Here is a 14,296-nt window from a genome sequence, read left to right as displayed (position 1 = left end):
CACTCTGGCCGGCTGTCTTCAGTCCTGAGACTGGTTTGATACAGCTCTCCATGCTACTCTCTCCTGTGCAAGCTTCTTCATCTCCCAGTACTTACTGCAACCTACATCCTTCTGAATCTGCTTAATGTATTCATCTCTTGGTCTCCCTCTAAGATTTTTACCCTCCACGCTGCCCTCCAATACTAAATTGGTGATCCCTTGATGCCTCAGAGTATGTCCTACCAACCGGTCCCTTCTTCTTGTCAAGTTGTTACACAAGCTCCTCTTCTCCCCAATTCTATTCAATACCTCCTCATTAGTTATGTGATCTACCCATCAAATTTTCAGCATTCTTCTGTAGCACCACATTTCGAAAGCTTCTATTCTCTTCTTGTCCAAACTATTTATCGTCCATGTTTCACTTCCATACATGGCTACACTCCATACAAATACTTTCAGAAACGACTACCTAACACTTAAATCAATACTCGATGTTAACAAATTTCTCTTCTTCAGAAACGCTTTCCTTGCCATTGCCAGTCTACATTTCACATCCTCTCTACTTCGACCATCATCAGTTATTTTGCTCCCCAAATAGCAAAACTCCTTTACTACTTTAAGTGTCTCATTTCCTAATCTAATTCCCTCAGCATCACCCGACTTAATTCGACTACATTCCATCATCCTCGTTTTGCTTTTGTTGATGTTCATCTTGTATCCTCCTTTCAAGTCACTGTTCATTCCGTTCAACTGCTCTTCCAAGTCTTTCGCAGTCTCTGACAGAATTACAATGTCATCGGCGAACCTCAACGTTTTTATTTCTTCTCCATCGACTTTAATACCTACTCAGAATTTTTCTTTTGTTTACTTTACTGCTTGCTCAATACACAGATTGAATAACATCGGGGACAGGCAACAAACCTGTCTCACTCCCTTCCCAACCGCTGCTTCCCTTTGATGCCCCTCGACTCTTATAACTGCCATCTGGTTTCTGTAAAAATTGCAAATAGCCGTTCGCTGCCTGTATTTTACTCCTGCCACCTTTAGAACTTGAAAGAGAGTATTCCAGTCAACATTGTCAAAAGTTTTCTCTAAGTCTAGAAATGCTAGAAATGTAGGTTTGCCATTCCATAATCTATTTTCTAAGTTAAGTCGTAGGGTCAGTATTGCCCCACGTGTTCCAACATTTCTGCGGAATCCAAACTGATCTTCGCCGAGGTCGGCTTCTACCAGTTTTTCCATTCGTCTGTAAAGAATTCGCGTTAGTATTTTGCAGCTGTGACTTATTAAACTGATTGTTCGGTAATTTTCACATCTGTCAACACCTGCTTTCTTTGGGATTGGAATTATTATATTCTTCTTGAAGTCTGAGGGTATTTCGCCTGTCTCATACATCTTGCTCACCAGATGGTAGAGTTTTGTCAGGACTGGCTCGCCCAAGGCCGTCAGTAGTTCCAATGGAATGTTGTCTACTCCCGGGGCCTTGTTTCGACTCAGGTCTTTCAGTGCTCGGTCAAACTCTTCACGCAGTATCATATCTCCCATTTCATCTCCATCTACATCCTCTTCCATTTCCATAATATTGTCCTCAAGTACATCGCCCTTGTATAGACACTCTATATACTCCTTCCACCTTTCTGCTTTCCCTTCTTTGCTTAGAACTGGGTTTCCATCTGAGCTCTTGATATTCATACAAGTGGCTCTCTTTTCTCCAAAGGTCTCTTTAATTTTCCTGTAGGCAGTATCTATCTTACCCCTAGTCAGATAAGCCTCTACATCCTTACATTTGTCCTCTAGCCATCCCTGCTTAGCCATTTTGCACTTCCTGTCAATTTCATTTTTGAGACGTTTGTATTCCCTTTTGCCTGCTTCATTTACTGCGTTTTTATATTTTCTCCTTTCATCAATTAAATTCAATATTTCTTCTGTTACCCATGGATTTCTACCAGCCCCCGTCTTTTTACCTACTTGATCCTCTGCTGCCTCCACTACTTCATCCCTCAGAGCGACCCATTCTTCTTCTACTGTATTTCTTTCCCCCATTCCTGTCAATTGTTCCCCTATGCTCTCCCTGAAACTCTGTATAACCTCTGGTTATTTCAGTTTATTCGGGTCCCATCTCCTTAAATTCCCACCTTTTTGCAGTTTCTTCAGTTTTAATCTACAGTTCATAACCAATAGATTGTGGTCAGAGTCCACATCTGCCCCTGGAAATGTCTTACAATTTAAAACCTGGTTCCTAAATCTCTGTCTTACCATTATATAATCTGACAGCTTCTAGTATCTCCAGGATTCTTTCATGTATACAACCTTCTTTTATGATTCTTGAACCAAGTGTTAGCTATGATTAAGTTGTGCTCTGTGCAAAATTCTACCAGACGGCTTCCTCTTTCATTTCTCTCCTCCAATCCATATTCACCTACTATGTTTCCTTCTCTCCCTTTTCCTACTCTCGAATTCCAGTCACCCATGACTATTAAATTTTCGTCACCCTTCACTACCTGAATAATTTCTTTAATCTCATCATACATTTCATCAATTTCTTCATCATCTGCAGAGCTGGTTGGCATATAAACTTGTACTACTGTAGTAGGCATGGGCTTCGTGTCTATTTTGGCCACAATAATGCGTTCACTATGCTGTTGGTAGTATCTTACCCCCACTCGTATTTTTTTTATTCATTATTAAACCTACTCCTGCATTATCCCTATTTGATTTTGTATTTATAACCCTGTATTCACCTGACCAAATGTCTTGTTCCTCCTGCCACCGCCGGCCGAAGTGGCCGTGCTGTTAAAGGCGCAGCTGTCTGGAACCGCAAGACCTCTACGGTCGCAGGTTCGAATCCTGCCTCGGGCATGGATGTTTGTGATGTCCTTAGGTTAGTTAGGTTTAACTAGTTCTAAGTTCTAGGGGACTAATGACCTCAGCAGTTGAGTCCCATAGTGCTCAGAGCCATTTGAACCTCCTGCCACCGAACTTCACTAATTCCCACTATATCTAACTTCAACATATCCATTTCCCTTTTTAAATTTTCTAACCTACCTGCCCGATTGAGGGATCTGACATTCCACGCTCCGATCCGTAGAACGCCAGTTTTCTTTCTCTTGATAACGACGTCCTCTTGAGCAGTCCCCGCCCGGAGATCCGGATGGGGGACTATTTTACCTCCGGAATATTTTACCCAAGAGATCGCCATCATCATTTAACCATACAGTAAAGCTGCATGCTCTCGGGAAAAATTACGGCTGTAGTTTCCCCTTGCTTTCAGCCGTTCGCAGTAGCAGCACAGCAAGGCCGTTTTGGTTAGTGTTGCAAGGCCAGATCAGTCAATCATCCAGACTATTGCCCCTGCAACTACTGAAAAGGCTGCTGCCCCTCTTCAGGAACCCCAAGTTTGTCTGGCCTCTCAACAGATACCCCTCCGTTGTGGTTGCACCTACAGTACGGCTATCAGTATCGTTGAGGCACGCAAGCCTCCCCACCAACGGCAAGGTCCATGGTTCATGGGGGTAGGATCAGCTCTCTAGGCTGAGTAAAGTAAATGGTTGCATTTTAAGTTTTTCACATATTTTCATGTATTCCTACAAAACAGATAAATTAAAAGTACGTCACTAAAGGTCAGGAAAAGATACATCAAATTGTGCTGGTTTCTCATCATTAACAAGTGCGTGTTACCCAGCTATAACTATGGTGTTAGCGATCGTAGGTCGGGACTTGGGTTGAATCGCAAAGCGACGTCGAGAGAAGCGAATTGAGTGACGGCTGTCGAATGCCAGACGCAATCAACGGCTCCACTGTACACAGCCGTGGCGCTCGCTTCGTCGCTGACAGCCTCTGAACAGTGCCCTACTGTACAAGACACGACACTCTTGGTCCTTATTGGGCATACGAAATTACGTTTCGTTTTGTGCAGTAAAGCACTGTCGGAGCACTCGTAAATGCAACCCAGCTTTTTATTCGCTTGTGCAACTCATTCGTTCTCCTCTTCCTCTAGAATCCATTTCGTCACATCAGCTAAACTATAACGTTGTTTAAAAATACGGTATGTTTCCAAAAACATCCATGTGATTCCACAGGAGTACAAAAATCAAATGGCTCTGAGCACTATGGGACTTCTGAGGTCATCAGTCCCCTAGAACTTAGAACTACTTAAACCTAACTAACCTAAGGACATCACACACATCCATGCCCGAGGTAGGATTCGATCCTGCGACCATAGCGGTCGCGCGGTTCCAGACTGTAGCGCCTAGAATAGAACCGCTCGGCCACTCCGGCCGACCCACAGCAATACATTTTCTACATTAATAAAGATAGAAACGTAGGGTAAATTTTAACTTACTCGTGGGACTATCATGTTTTTATTTTCAAAATATGGTGATTTTTTGGTTTGTGAGACGCTCAACAGCTTGTTATCAGGTCCCGTACAAATTCCCAATCTTTCCATTTGCCAGTCTCACCAATTGCGAGGGCAATACAAACACCCAGTTCCCAGGCGAAGAAAGTCCCCAACATGGCCGGAAATCGAACGCGGGACCCCGTGATCCAGAGGCAGCAATGCTAGTCGCTCGACCACGAGCTGCAGATTATTTTCAAAAGGATCATGCAACTCTACATAATTTACATGTATTGATTTACTTTTCATAAATGTGCAGTGTGCTTCCCACTGGACGAAAGACGAACATCCAGACGGTATTCAAACACGTCCAAGCTTTTGCGAGTGCGTCTTGAGTCACTGCGGTCACTATTGCTGCTAAGTTGTATCGTAGCTCACCCAAACCAGGGGGGGACATAGACGGAGTCTTTCGCAGTATCCTTCCTCCTTTCGCCCACACATGCTAAACAGGATTCGTATAGGGGCACCCAAATGTAAACGAGACAGATTCAAAAAAAGTAAGTAAACTGTTTATTATTTGAAATGTAATCGCCGTAACTGTTATACATTTATCCCATTCGGAGACGAGACGCTCAGTGCCGTCATGTAAAATGTTTGCGGCTGGTCTACGGAACCGTGATTATACCCAGGAGTGCAATTCTTCGTCCAAAGTACATCGGCGGCCACGTTTGCCTCTCTTCAGGGCTCCAAAAATATGTGAGTCACATAGGTAGGATCGGGACTCTATGGACGATGTGTAAGGGTTTCCCGGCGAAATACCTGCAGTGTAGTTGAAACAATGTTGGCAACATGTGAGCCCACCGTGACCACCGATTTGCTTCGGACGAAGAGATGCACGCTTGGTACAATCATGGTTCCACATTCTAGCAACCCCGTTCCCTTAATTGAATAATCACGGTCATAGTTAAAGATAATTAATTTTCAACATTTCTCTAGGCATCAACTAACATAGAAATGTATAATATTTTAGGTGGGAAAACGGAATTGTAGAGATGTTGATCCCAAGTTGATAGTGTCATTATTTAGCAGTCAAAAAAATGTACTCATCTTGATCTCTCCTAAAAAATTGTTGCCTCAGCTCGTTTTCCTGTAACATTCGGAGTACGATTCCTTCAGACGCCCTGATCTTCACACGTTTACGAATATTCACTTGTTAACGTTGAATAATCACAGTACATCCGTGAATGCTGCTTGGACACTAATACGTATGGTTCTCTTCATTTACGTAATAAATGAAACTGGGTAAAAATGGTCACTTTCCAACTAAACAGTGTTTTTAAGATCGTCTGGTTTTACATTTCCTGCTGTCAGTGATGTAATATAATCATTGACATTCTTGATACAGTCTGGTCTTACAATGCTCATTTCACAATAAAGAACTTCACGAACTTCACATTATTTAACCTGGAACCAATCACAGACTTCGCTTCCCACTTCCGTCCTCCTTCAACACAACACAGAGACTGCCTCGAAAACATTATACTACAGTAAACAGGACAGAATTTGGTGGTAACATTACAGCAACTCTTAGCTGACAACTATAAAAAACTAAATTCTTCTCGAACAGGACCTGAAGGCCCAACGGTAACGACCGGCCGCCGTGTCATCCTCAGTCCATAGGTGTCACTGGATGCGGATACGGAGGGGCATGTGGTCAGCACACCGCTCTCCCGGCCGTATGTCAGTTTCCGAGACCAGACACGCTACTTCTAAATCAAGTAGCTCCTCAGTTTGCCTCACAAGGCCTGAGAGCATCCCGCTTGCCAGCAACACTCGGCAGACCAGATGGTCTTCCATCCAAGTGCTAGCCCAGTCCGACAGCGCTTAACTTTGGTGATCTGACGGGAACCGGTGTTACCACTGCGGCAAGGCCGTTGGCTTGACAACTATAAAGAAACTCCACAGAAAAAAAATTATCTATTCCTAAACATAACTTTTGATAATTAAATTTCATCATTTGGGTAAAGCTAAACGTATAATTGTTTACCGGCTACTAACGAAAGAAATAACTACAATTTCATAAGATAATTAAAGCTTCCAAAAGTGACACGAAAATGAAAGAAGTAGCTTTTCTATATATACAAGAAAAAATATGAAAGGATAAATAAAATTTCAAGTATCAGTTCCCAAACAATATAATGATCTCGAAAATTCACACAATAGAAACAAAATACGGAAACTTCCTGGCAGATTAAAACTGTGTGCCCGACCGAGACTCGAACTCGGGACCTTTGCCTTTCGCGGGCAAGTGCTCTACCATCTGAGCTACCAAAGCACGACTCACGCCCCGTACTCACAGCTTTACTTCTGCCAGTATCTCGTCTCCTACCTTCCAAACTTTACAGAAGCTCTCCTGCGAACCTTGCAGAACTAGCACTCCTGAAAGAAAGGATATAGCGGAGACATGGCTTAGCCACAGCCTGGGGGATGTTTCCAGAATGAGATCTCATTCAAGATACGGAATTTTCAAAGAAGCATCGTCAAAATATGAATGGTATCGAACGATTCATTAAACAGAGAAGTATGTCAACTACTTTTGATCAGGTGACGCAATAGTACAAATTATTTTCTGCAGGTAACCGCGACCATTTTTCCATGGCGGCATTGTCCGTCTTGTCTCACAGTGCGATAAAGGCATCAACAGCTACGGCGACTTCTTTTGAAGTAATAAACAATTTACGCACTTGTTTTGCATCTGTCTCGGTTTAACTTGACTGCACATATAGATGCCCTTCCATGCTGTGGTATTGCCATCTTTACTCGATTCACACAGAGCTACCGAACTAGCCAGCGGTAAAAGTTGTAAATAGCCTTTCATTCCCTATATTTTACGCCTGCTACCTTCAGAAGTTCAATGAGTATTCCATTCAACAGTGTTAAAAGCTGTCTCTAAGTCTACAAATGTAGGTTTGCCTTTCCTTAAGCTATCTTCTAAGGTAAGTCGTAGGATCAGTATTGCCTCGAGTGTTCCTACAATCCTCCGAAATTCAAACTGATCTTCCCCGAAGTTGGTTTCTACCAGTTTTCCATTCTTCTGTATATATAATATATTATTTTTCAACCATGACTTATTAAACTGATAATAGTGTAATTTTCACACTTGTCAGCAACTGCTTTCTTTGGAATTGGAATTACAACTTTTTTCTTTAAGTCTGACGGTATTTGCCTCTCTCACACCTCTTGCACACCAGATGGCAGAGTTTTGTCATGGCTGGCTCTCCGAAGGCTATCAGTAATTCTGACGGAATATCGTCTACTACCGGGACCTTGTTCCGACTTAGATCTTTCAGAGTTCTGTGAAATTCTTCTCGCGGTATCACATCTCCCATCTCACATTCATGTACGTCCACTTCCCTTTCTATAACATTGCTTTCAAGTGTATCTTCCTTGTATAGATCCTTTATGTACTTCTTCCAATTTTCTGCTTTCCCTTCTTTGCTCAGGATTGGTTTAACATCTTTTCTGCAAAGGAGCTTTAATATTCCTATAGGCCTTATATATCTGTCCCATAGTGGTATTCACTTATTAACCTTACAGTTTTCCTCCAGACATTCCTGATTATCAAATTTGCACTTCCTGTCTGTCTCATTTTCTAAGCGTTTGTATTTCTTTTCACCTGCTTCATTTGCTGCAATTTTAAATCTTCTCCTTTCATCAGTTAAATTCAATACTTCGCGTATTATCCAAGGATTTCTACTTGGCCTTGTCTTTTTACCTATCTGGTCCTCCGCTGCCTTCACTGTTTCAGCTCGTTAAGCTACCCATTCGTCTTCTCCTGTATTTCTGTTCTAGTCAACCGTTGCCTAATGCTCTCTCTCAAACTCTCAACAACCTCTGGCTCTTTCAGCTTATCCTGGTCCCATCTTCTTAATTTTCAACCTTTCTGCAATTTATTCAGTTTTAATATACAGTTCATAATCAATAAGTTGTGGTCAGAGTCTCCATCTGCCCCTGGAAATGTCCTATAAATAATTCAAAACATGGTTCCTAAATCTCTGTCTATCCATTATATAATTAGTCAGAAACCTTCCGGTGTCTCTAGGTGTCTTCCACGTATATAACCTTCTTTTATGATTTTTAAATGAAGTGTTAGCGATGCTTAAATTATATTCTGTGCAAAATTCAAGCAGACGGCTCATTCTTTCACGCCTTTCGCCCAATCCATATTCACCTACTATTTTTCCTCGTCTTCATTTTCCTACTATTGAACTCCATTCCCCCCATCAATATTAAATTTTCGTCTCCTTTAACTGTCTGAATAATTTCTTTCATCTCATCATACGTTTCTTCAATACCTTCATCATCTGCAGAGCCACTTGGCACATAAACTTGTAATACTGTGGTAGCCGTGGGCTTCGTTTCTATCTTGGCTACGATAATGCGCTCGCTATGCTGTTTATAGCACCTTACCCGCGTTTCTATTTTCATATTCGTTATTAAACCTACTCCTGCATTACCCCTATTTGATTTTGTGTTTATAATCCTGTATTCACCTGACCAGAAGTCCTGGTCCTCATGCCACCGAACTTCACTAATTCCCACTATATCTAACTTTAACCTATCCTTTTTCCTTTTTGAATTTTCTATCGTACCTACTCGATTAAGGGATCTAACATTCCACGCTCCAATCAGTACAACCTCGTTTTGTTTCACCTGATGACGACATCCGTCTAAGTAGTCTCCTCCCGGAGATCCGAATGGCGCACTGTCTTACCTCTGGAATGTGGCTACGAAGTCTTTCGGGACGTATTTCTTGAATAAAAATCTCTCGGTGTACATGCCTCGTCAATTCAGGATAAAACTCCAAGCTTTCGACCACTACCTCCATGGTCGTCGTCAGGGCTTACCTCTGGAATAATTTACCCAAGGGGACGCAATCATCATCTAACTGTACAGAAGAGCTGTATATAGTCGTGAAAAATTGGGTCTGTAGTTTCACTATGAATGGGTGTTGTGTGATGTTCTTAGGTTAGTTAGGTTTAAGTAGTACTATGTTCTAGGGGACTGATGACCATAGATGTTAAGTCCCATAGTGCTCAGAGCCATTTTTTTGTAGTTTCACTGCTCGCAAATCCAGCTGAGCGTGCGTGAGATTGGGCGACTGCGTGTGTGGCGGCAGAGTGTGTGCGATGGGCGGTGCGTGTGTTTCGGCTGCATCCAGACGTGGTCGTTCAGCTCAGTAGCAAAGTCTTGAACGACCACCGAGCTCCGCAGTAAGTAATGAAAATAAAGTGTAAAGCATAAAATATGTGCCTCGGGCATGGATGTGTGTGATGTCCTTAGGTTAGTTATGTTTAAGTAGTTCTAAGTTCTAGGGGACTGATGACCTTAGAAGTTGAGTCCCATAGTGCTCAGAGCCATTTGAACCAACCATAAAATATGTGTTAAAGTGCCAGACTAGAAATTCGAAGTTCTAAGGTCCGAACTAGTCAACACAGTGTTTGCCGTCTGTCTCTTATCACTACTTGCAACTCTAAATGGTTCAAATGGCTCTAAGCACTATGGGACTTAACATCTGAGGTCATCAGTCCCCTAGACTTAGAACTACCTAAACCTAACTAACCTAAGGACATCACACACATCCATGTCCGAGGCAGGATTCGAACCTGCGACCTTAACAGCAGTGCGGTTCCGGACTGAAGCGCCTAGAACCGCTCGGTCACAGCGGCCAGCACTTGCAGCTCTGGGGATTTGCTAATGTTGCAAATGCCGAGCAGCACTGTGGTTAGAAGTCGACCTTGTAGTGTAAGTCTCCCAGTAACCGTCTGGGTGAGTCAGTTCGAATGTTAGAGGGAGGCAACGTCGTACCATCAATATCGACTAGGACTATGACTGGCAGAGCACTGTGGTGATCAAAGCGACCTTCAGGTTGGCGAAAGCTTTACCTTTTAATCTTACAATAAACATTGCCTTCCGATAACTAACTTTGGGATTGTAATTTGAACAGTAGCACATTTTAATACACAGTCTCAAATGAACTGCAACAAAAATTTAAGAGGGGAGGTCTTAATGAAATTATAAAATAAGCACATAAAAATAATTTGGTTTCCGGAAGCCTTTTGACACTGTACCACACTAGCGGCTTGTAGTGAAATTGCGTGCTTATGAGATATCGTCTCAGTTATGTGACTGGATTTGTGATTTCCTGTCAGAGAGAGGTCACAGTTCGTAATAATTGACCGAAAGTCATCCAGTAAAACAGAAGTGATTTCTGGCGTTCCCCAAGGTAGTGTTATAGGGCCTTTGCTGTTCCTTATCTACATTAACGATTTGGGAGACAATTTGAACAGCCGTCTTAGGTTGTTTACAGATGACGCTGTCGTTTATCGACTAATAAAGTCATCAGAGGATCAAAACAAATTGCAAAACGATTTATAAAAGATATCTGAATGGTACGAAAATTGTCAGTTGCCCCTAAATAACGAAAAGTGTGAGGTCATCCACGTGAGTGCTAAAAGGAATTCGTTAAACTTCGGTTACACGATAAATCAGTCTAATCTAAAAGCCGTAAATTCAACTAAATACCTAGGTATTACAATTACGAACAACTTAAATTGGAAGGGACACATAGAAAATGTTGGGGAAGGCTAACAAAATACTGCGTTTTATTGGCAGGACACCTAGAAAATGTAACAGATCTACTAAGGAGACTGCCTACACTGCGCTTGTCCGTCCTGTTTTGGAATACTGTTGCGCGGTGTGGGATCCTTACCAGATAGGTCTCACGGAGTGCATCGAAAAAGTTCAAAGAAGGGCAGCACGTTCTGTATTATCGCGAACTATGGGAGAGAGTGTCACAGAATTGATACAGGGTTTGGGCTGGACATCATTGAAGGATAGGCGTTTTTCATTGCGACGGAATCTTCTCACGAAATTCCTATCACCAACATTCTCCTCTGAATGCAAAAATATTTTGTTGACGCCGACCTACGTAGGGAGAAAAGGTCAGCACGATAAAATAAGGGAAATCAGAGCTCGTACGAAAAGATATAGGTGTTCGTTCTTTCCACGCGCTATGCGTGATTGGAATAATAGAGAATTATGAAGGTGGTTCAATGAACCCTCTGCCAGGCTCTTAAATGTGATTTTCAGAGTATCCATGTAGACGTAAAAATAAAACAAATATAGAGACAAAGACGAACAGATGTTATATCCATCGACGAACTTTCAAAATCGTTACAGTGCATAAAATGGATACGCAGCCACATTTTCAAAACAATTATTTTAATTCACAAATACGCGAGGAGAAATGTTGTACCATTCCTTTTAGTAGAAATGTCATTTTCTACGTCCTTATCCACTACCATGCTGATCTGATATGTTCCGTATCAAAGTCGTTGCATAAAATGAAAAAAGGAGAATGGATATTTTTCACAGGGAAAATACATTGGAAATAAGCAGTAGGAGACGAACCAGTGAGGTGGTGAACGGGGCAACAGGAGGATAAAGAATCCAACTCAGTCTGCGAGGAATTTACGTCATAATTCCAAGCGGAATACGACCATAGCAGACCACTACCGCATAGCGTCGTTCCGATTCGTAGATACAAATCTCTTCGCCATGACGCACGAACTACCACAGAACGTAAAGAATGGATTTCCCCTAACCCTTTGGCGAAAAAATACACCGGAGCTGAGTTTCAAGCTATAGCACAAACTTCTTTCTTCCTACAGTTGGCAACGAGAAGAATCAAGTTTGTGGGTATTCGTGAATTATATTCCTCGTTGCGTTCATTGTATTTCTCAGGCTACTTTGCAAATTGGAAGAGTTTCCACAATGTTTTGCGGACGTTTTAGTAACTTGGGTTCTCGGTTGAATTGGCAGGTTCCTCAACTCAGAAGGCTACTCTGAAATACCTGCTAGACATACAGATATGCGGATTGTTACTATCTTAATGAAAACCTAACTGCTCCATCATCCAGCATGAGAAATTTCGTGTTAGCTCCGTTGGTTCGGGTAATCCACGGACAGCACTGCCACCGTACTCTCTTAACTGGGAGCCTGAGTAAAAGATTTCTACCATTTTCGAGTTATTCATTGCTCCTTGTACGCGATGCAGAGACCTGCCGTCTGCTCACAGATGTCTGTACTTCTACGTTGCTAACGTTTTCGGTTAGGCATTACCGTCACTGTCATTCACATCAACTGAAACTGCAAGTTTACTATTGTTAGCTGTAATGTATTTTATTCCCAACAATCATTTCAGAGCTTTAAACATTCATCATCAAGTGGATTTATGTGTATCAATAAGAAGTGTATGAGTTTTATGTATAACTTTGGGGAAGCCTAGGGCCTTGCCTCCAGTGGTTGCAGGCTCTTCTTTTTTCATGTTTACATGACATACACCGTCACACACACTTCGTAAACACTGAAGTAAGAAGAAGCTGTAACCACTGGAGACAATGACATAGATTACCCCAAAGACAGAGACAACATATACATGTTATATTAATTCACATAAATCCACCTTTGAAGGCCGTTTCCATCACTCAAACGAGTAATGGAAATAAATTGTGGGTGGTAGAGCAAATTTGTAGTTCCAGTTGATACTTGCATGAAGTGAGCTCTCCTTATCCAGTAATATAATGCGCCCTGCTCATCGAGTGTTGAACGTAGCAGACTGTGGTTCGCAGCTAAAGATTTACAGCGATTCTGGAGAAGATAAAAGTGACTAAAAAGTAACAGTGCGTTACATAGTTCTATATTCCATTTTTAAGTTAAAATTTGTTTGTAATGGTATACGACGTAGATTCAGCACAGTGCTTTACACTTATTTATTTACTTCTACGGCAAATAAGGTGAAAGCAAACTGAGAGGCTTCGCATATGACGTACCTGTCCAGTGGTAATTAAATTCAAACACTATCTGGCTGACACCGAACCCTCGAAAATTGCAACACTTGCTAGAAGAAACATGTGTCGTCTTCTGCTGAGATGCGACCCTAGGACTACAGTGATGTATGCAGAAGGAAACAAAAAATCACAGAACAAAGCTAGGAGAACTTAAGAATCTTCTTCCATAGATGTTCCCTAGGTACTATGCCGGAAAGCTGACTGAAATCAGAAGATTGCGTTAATAAAGACGATGAAAATTACAATCCTGAAGATAATTAACCAGCTGCTACAGTGCAGCTAACGAAAGAAATGCTGTAGTTCCGTGAAATTTTTTGTGTGTGTGTGTGTGCGCGCTCTCAATTTAGGATACTTGCTTCAAAACTTTTTGTAATGAAAATATGGAATGTGAATGTGGTACACAGCCGCTCAACAATAAGTCAGAAATTCTTTCTGCCAAAGAAACCATTGGAAGCCAATTTTCACCGTAACTACAATTTTAGAATGTTAATCTTATTCTGACAGATACAATAAAAGAATATTACCATGTGCTCTTTTTGTATTATTTGCAGTAAACAAACAAAAATACATAATTCTGTGTTCACGGAAAGTCATAATATGAACATGGCCTATTTTTAGCGTTCCGTATTGCAGCTGCAAAAAACGGAAGGGTTATAGGATCACTTAGTTGTCCGTCTGTCTTTCTGTCTGTCCGACTGTTAAAAACCCTGTTTCTCAGCAACGGATAGGCGTATAAAGTTGAAATTTATGACACACTGATATCTATGATCCCTTGGTGATGTAAAATATCGAAGTTTCTAAGTCAAAGCAGTCAAAAGATATGGCCATTTATGTCACGTATTTTGACAGTCGGAAACTCACCCATAAAAACTTAAAGGGTTCTTCCTGTTGTCCTAGAATCACAAAATGTGGCAAATAGGAACGTTTCACAATAAAACCAAAGAAAAAAATCCTAAAAATGTATATTTGTAATTATGTCACATGAAAATAATTTTTCGTCATTTTCTATTCGACTCTCTGTCTCTTCGTCCACCTGTTAAGAGTCCTCTTTCTACGGAATGGGTAGACG

General features: G+C 41.6%; 1 pseudogene; it reads right to left on the bottom strand.

Annotated features, from left to right (window-relative positions):
* Window positions 1–6,136: 6,136 nt before the first annotated feature.
* LOC124722550 lies at window positions 6,137–6,254 on the bottom strand (annotated as a pseudogene).
* Window positions 6,255–14,296: the final 8,042 nt, after the last annotated feature.

Source organism: Schistocerca piceifrons, chromosome 1 (genome assembly GCF_021461385.2).
Source record: "Schistocerca piceifrons isolate TAMUIC-IGC-003096 chromosome 1, iqSchPice1.1, whole genome shotgun sequence".
NCBI classification, from domain to species: Eukaryota; Metazoa; Arthropoda; class Insecta; order Orthoptera; family Acrididae; genus Schistocerca; species Schistocerca piceifrons.
This window is presented reverse-complemented; position numbering and strand designations above follow the sequence as displayed.